General features: G+C 36.3%; 1 pseudogene; it reads right to left on the reverse strand.

The window, feature by feature from the left end:
- Positions 1–1111: 1111 nt before the first annotated feature.
- On the reverse strand, positions 1112–4764 carry LOC113082396 (protein NLRC3-like; annotated as a pseudogene).
- Positions 4765–6932: the final 2168 nt, after the last annotated feature.

Here is a 6932-nt window from a genome sequence, read left to right on the forward strand (position 1 = left end):
AAGACAGATTTGTGAACAATATTTGAGAGAAATAGGTATTTTGTGTACATAGAAAAAGTCTTAGAGCTTTGAGTTTAACTCATGAAAAATTGGGACGAAAACAAAAGTGTTGCATTTATAATTTTGTTCAGTTTAGGTATGCACCTACATCTGCAAATAATCAAAGAGAAAAATGGCAAAAAATCTTGCTCCTGTTTGCAGTAGCGCAACTGTGCTGTAACATGGTATATCTGTACGCTGTGATCTGATAATAATAACTTTGTAGGACTATAATTATTTAGATAGTCCAAAAATAAATAAATTAATAAAACCATCAACTTATAAATGATTCTGTTACACTGAAGTGGATAAAAAAAGTATTTATTGATATTTAATATTAAGGTAACAGTTTACAATAAGGTTCAATTAATGTTTAACACAAACAAACAATGAACAATACATTACAGTAATTATTAGTCTTTCTTAAATTTAGTTAATGAGAATACAGTTGTTCATTGTTAGTTCATGTTTATTAAGAGTGCATTAACTGTTAACTAGCACAACTGTTGATTTTAATAATGAATTAGTAAATGTTGAAATTAATATGTAAGGGTTATTTCAGGCAAAAATGTAAATTATAAAATTATAAAATAACAAATTACGACTTCACAATGTATGTCAACAGTCACAGCAGTCGCGCTCACAATAGACCCTGAAGAGATGACAATGCTGAATAAAGTCATAATTTTTGTTATTTTTGGACCAAAACCTGTTTTCGATGCTTCAACAAATTTTAACTGACCCTATGATGTAACATGGACTTTGATGATGTTTTATTACCTTTTTGGACATGGGCGGTATATCGTATTTATACATTTTCAATGGAGGCAATTTCTCATTTTTGGCTGAAATAACCCTTGAACTAGTTTGCAATCTAAGAATGTATTAATCTTAAAGTATGTAACCTTGTGAACCTTATTGTAATGTTACCAAAATTAACATAAACTCTATCCAGGTTTATATGCCGTTTTCAGAAAAGTGTGGTTATTTTATTATATTTTATATCTAGTATCAATGTAGATTCATGTAATGTTAAGATGAGAACAAAACATGACAAAATATATTAAATAACTTACAGAGCTCTTTTGCAGGTTTTGATGACTGCTGATAATCTAATGACACACTCGTCTGATTTCTTGAATTTCTGAAGCTCAAACTCCTCCAGGTCCTCCTCTGATGTCAACAACACAAAGACCAAAGCAGACCACTGGGCAGGTGAAAGATCAGCAGATGAGAGACTTCCTTTGCTAAGGTGGGTCTGAATGTCTTTCACCAGAGTTTGGTCGTTCAGTTCATTCAGACAGTAGAACAGATTGATGGATCTCTCTGGAGACAGATTAGACTGTAATTTCTGCTTGATGTACTGAACTATTTCCTTTTTACTCTGCTCATTGTCTTCATGTGTCAAAAGACCCTGTAAGAGTCTCTGATTGGACTGGAGTGACAAACCAAGGAGGAAGCGAAGAAAAAGATCCAGGTGTCCATTATCACTCTCTAGTGCCTTGTCCACTGCAGTCTTGAGCAAATCAATCATGGTTTCACTTTTGTTTTCCTGTTCTGTAGAGTCTTGATCAAACACATATTTCTTGTTGATGTCTAGAAACAGATGTGCATAAAGGGCTGCAATAAACTCTTGAATGCTCAAGTGAACAAAGCAGTACATGGTACCAAGAAGGATCCCTGTTTCCTCCTTAAAGATCTGGGTACACATGCCCGAGTACACTGATGCCTTATAGACGTCAATACCACAAGCTTCCAGATCTGTGTCATAGAAGATCACATTGTTTCTTTCCAACTGATCAAATGCCAGTTTCCCCAGTGAAAAGATGGCATCTTTATCCCAGGAAACATCTGGTGTATGTTCTCCATCATACTTTCGTCTGCTCTGCTGGATCTGAAATCTGAGGAAGTGTGTGTACATTTGTGTCAGAGTCTTAGGAGTGTCTTCAGTATTTGACTCCTGCAGTGTTTTGGAGGCATCATCAGCCTGACTGTTTTTCACAACATTTTTTCTTTTCTCCTCTAAAATGTTCTGGAGAACAGTGGCTGAAATCCAGCAGAAGACTGGGATGTGACACATGATAAAGAGACTCTTTGATTGTTTAACATGATCAATGATTTCTTTGGCCTGATTCTCATCCGTGAATCTTTTTCTGAAGTACTCCTCCTTTTGTGCATCATTGAATCCTCGTATCTCTGTCAGCCGGTCGATACAGTCAGGAGGAATCTTACTGGCAGCTGCTGGTCTGCTGGTGATCCAGATGAGAGCAGAAGGAAGCAGATTTCCCTTGATGAGGTTCGTCAGGAGAACATCCAGAGAGACTGGTGATGAAACATCAGACCACGTCTCATTATCCTTAAAGTTTACAGGAAGTCGACATTCATCCAATCCATCAAGAATGAACAAGACTTTGAATTGATTTCTTCTTGTAAGGTTCAGTCCTTTTGTCTCTGGGAAAAACTGAGTTATAAGGTCCATCAAACTTAGTTTTTCTTCCTCCTTTAAGTTCATCTCTCTAAATGGAAGAGTAAATATGAAGCTGATATCTTGATTTTCTTTTCCTTCGGCCCAATCCAGAACAAACTTCTGCACAGAGACTGATTTTCCGATGCCAGCAACTCCTTTGTCAGTACAGTTCTGATCTGCTTGTCTTGTTCAGGTGCTTCAAACAAATGTTTGCACTCAACCTGTATCTCCTGTGATTCATGACGTCTGGAAGCAACTTCAATCTGTCTCACCTCATGTTCAGTATTGACCTGTTCACTACAACCCTGAGTGATATAGAGATCTGTGTAGATGTTCTTCAGAAGTGTAGAGTCTCCTTGCTTTGCAATTCCTTCAAACACACATTGATACTTCTTCTTTAGGCTACACTTTAGCTGATGAATGAAGAACAGCTCATCTAAACAGAAACAAAAACACAGATATTGTTTAATCATATTTTCTCTCTACATTTATAAGTGACAATCTGACAGATGATCACGAGTCTCTTACTTTCTAGAGTCTCAGCAGCTTCATCTTGCTTCATCTCTCTCAGGAAGTAGAGCGTGAGATCAAGAGCTGCTTCTTTCATACTGCATCTGTTCTCATTAAAGTCCTTCACAAAGTACTGCATGTCCTCTTTTTGTAATATTTTCTTAAACTTTTCCAGTTCTTTCTTTAGAAATGTCATTATTTTGCTCTCAAGGTCCTACAAAGAAAGACAAGAATGAATGACAGAAAATAATCCTATATTTGGTTAAAAAGTATTTATTCAGTAATTAAACATATTCATCAAAAATCAAGTTGAGACAACAAGTAATTTGTTGTAAATATGAATAAAAATAGGCTTTCTTTCTTGTTTTATAGGTTCTCAAAAAGAAAAAGTAGAAATAAAAGTTCTGTCACACTATTATTCAATAACATATTTGTTTATTATCATTATTAAATATTCTTGAAAATGTGTTTTATTACCTGGAAGATCTGCAGGAGACTGTCTGTAAAATTCTTGTGGTTCCTGTGAGACTGTAAATCTGGATCCAATGTTTCACACTGAAACCTGAGAGTAAATAAAATAAATCAAAACACTGCTTTTTTAGGAGAAAAAAAACCCCACCAAAATATCTTGCAAATATTTAAGCAAAAAAAATAAATAATACTGTGATAAATGTATGGACTATAGGTTTTATGATACTTTTTCACTGACAGTCTATGTGTAAAGAAAAATCAGAAACACATCAAATACCGTTTGGTTCGTGATGTTGTTTTTTCACTGAAGTTTAGTGGTTCTCTCTTTGACCAGTCACTCTTCACAGACACAGAGCTGGACACATGTGAGTCTGATCTTACACTAATGACACAAAGAACAAAACACTTTACTACAGGGCTCCTTCAGTCTCATTTAAAGAGCTTCACTGTTGAGGATGGTAATGAAGCACAGTATAGACATGCATTTGTTCATCTATGACTATGGATAGATGGAAAGACATATTCATGTTTGGCTGCATGATCTATTTTCATGGTTAATTTATACCTCCTTGTGTCTGCTTGTGTGATTGTGTTACTGGAGAGAAGCTCCAGACTGAGTTCAATAAAGAGGAAATCAGTAATTTTTTTTTTTTTATTTCATTCATTTCTATCACAAGCATCTTAGTGGAGAAATAAGCCAACACAACATTATAATGTCAAAGAGAATAAATACCTTTTGATAGATGTTTTTTTCTCACTGAAGTATGGTCCGTCATCCTTTGACCAGTCACTCTTCACAGACACATGTGATCCTGATCTTACACTAATGACACAAAGAGAGAAGAGAAACTTTCTACAGGAGCTTCATCTGTGTTTTATATTGACACACATTTTCTCTAGTCCTTCACAGAAACATCTGCAGAGTTTTAAAGAGAGCAGTCATTCTTGTTTACAGACTCACATTTGTTTATCAACTCTGTATACACTTATCTAGGTGTGGGGTTTATTGTATTTTATGTTTTTTTTTTTTAAATTAGGAAGTTCTGAAGCTCTGAAGTTCTGCAAATCATTTGTAGATATAACACAAAGTTTGTTAAGGTTTAGTTTTCTCCAGCAATCCTCTGAAACTGCAGCAGTGTTTAAAATGATTCTCAGACTCAGTCTTACCTCTGCTTCTGTGAGAGACTCATCTTTCCTCTCTTCTCTGACAGACTGCAGATAAACTGTCATTGATCAGCACTGGCTTGAGACAACAATATGCTGTTCAGTGTGACCTGGAGATGATGAGCTTAATGAGAAGAAGAAATATGTTCAGTTAGCAGCAACAGCAAAAAAAAAAAAAAAAAAAAAAAAAACACTATATAAAATAAAGTGAGTTACAATCAAATGCACTGCCATGTAGAATAACCAAATGATCTTAATGAGAAATGTCTGGTTTAAAAACACTTTCGAATTCGCGTCACGAAGACAACAACATAAAAATTGAAAATTGAAAAACCTTCAGAAACACATTCGTTTTCAATAAAACCCATTATGAGTATGATGTATGAGTCTTTTTTGTCCAGATGTGTGAGTGCTCAGTTGTGATGGCATCATCGGTCGAGCGGTTGGAGCGATATACAAACTGGAAGGGGTCCAGGGAGGGGGGGGGGGAGCAGATTTGATGTGGTGCATGACTAGCCGTTCAAAGCACTTCATGAGAATAGGAGAACATGTGACTAAGAGAGATGTAGAAAATGTCTGTGAAGACATCAGTGAAACACAAAATCTGATGAACTGCTTTATAAACTAATGGTTCTTCAGCCTCATTGATGAAGGATGAAGAATAAAGAAGTTTAAAGTTAAGTTTGAGTTTAACTTAATTAAGTATTCTGGTTTTGTGTTTTATATGAAACACAGTTCATCACAGATTAATAAATAAATACTGTTGTGATAGCTGCAAATGTCACAATAGGCTTTAAACCAGGGGTGTCCAAACTACAGCCCGCTATCACTCATGTGCTAGATATTTATATTTCAGTCCTGTAGTACATTATAAAACAGTGTGCAACAATATAGTGTGTTTGAATTATCATACTTAAAAATAGTATTAAATGAATGCAACTTTACTAGGACAAAAACCTCCCTTCACTTATACTGCTAACCAGGGTTCAAAATTAAAATTGTTTTCTAAAGTTACCAGCCAATCAGAATTTCCACTAGCCATTTTTATTTTCCGGTGAAAATAAGATAAATTATGAGTGCCACTGAATGCATTTGATCATTTTATTAACATTGTTCACATGAAAAACACATATAAAGTACAATGCATAGAACAAAATATGCACAGAAAGTGCAAACACTTCATCTATCATCTGAATCACGTCTTCAGAGCTCTTCTTCTTCTTCTTCAGATGTGCCATCAGAATCTGAGCCATCCTCTGTTCCTCTTGTTCGGTGTTTGTGCAGAAAGTCAGGTCTGCGTGAGCACAAACTGTCAGCGTGCCAGATGTCAATGGCTGTGTTTGGATCAAAGTCTTTGATGTCAGGTGAGCACAACTGGGTTTAAGGAGGTCAGAGAGGGTCTCATCTTTTAGGTGTGAGCCCCAGTCACTCTTTACCTGCTTCATAACACTGAACCCTCTTTCACAGTCAGCTGTAGTTGCAGGGATTGTGAGGAGAGCATCAGAAACATCAATTCTACATATGTTTTTTTTTTCTCAAACATCAAGTACCTCCTGCTGTGTGAAGTTCAGTCTTGAGAACTGTCCATTGATCAGGGATAAACTCCACATTCACTCCAGCAGACAGTAAAAGAGGTTGGAAGTGACTGATGAAGATTTGCTCTTTACATGTGAATTGCTAACCTGAACTGGTGTCTGTCTCTGGCCAGCACTGGAAACTGGTCAGCCGCATCTCCTGCAGGACACCACTGTTCACATCACTAAATCTAGCAGTGCTGAAAAGAAGTTTAGTAACCTCCAAGTTTAGTAACTTCAGCGTTGTTTACCCCTGTCATTACAGATGCTCAATCTATGGTGATTGCCACTTGCTTGTTTCTCCATTGAGTGCTGACTCCACTTCCCATTATACTACACACTGCTTCAGCTAGATTTGCAGATTCTGGCTTTGAATCTAAATCAGCTTTGACCTTGCCCTCAGTGGCACTTGTGACGTAGAGCATTTCTTCTTCTATCACTGCACTGTCCAGAGATCATCTGACATGACTGAGATGAACTTGACATCTGATAATCTGGCCCTCGTCTTTTTTCTCTCATCCTCTGCTATGTAGTGTATGATCTCTTTTGCCTGGTAGTCATCTGTAATTCTCTCCTATCTTCAATCCTTTCTTTCGGTCTACCCTGAAATAAATTCTTATGTAAATGAAGCCACTGTTAGCACCTACAACACAGTACATTTCAGTGAGATTTTTTTATTATTTTTTTTTTAAACTCCCAAACGTAAA

This window comes from Carassius auratus, unplaced genomic scaffold, assembly GCF_003368295.1.
Source record: "Carassius auratus strain Wakin unplaced genomic scaffold, ASM336829v1 scaf_tig00035992, whole genome shotgun sequence".
In the NCBI taxonomy this organism is placed as follows: domain Eukaryota; kingdom Metazoa; phylum Chordata; class Actinopteri; order Cypriniformes; family Cyprinidae; genus Carassius; species Carassius auratus.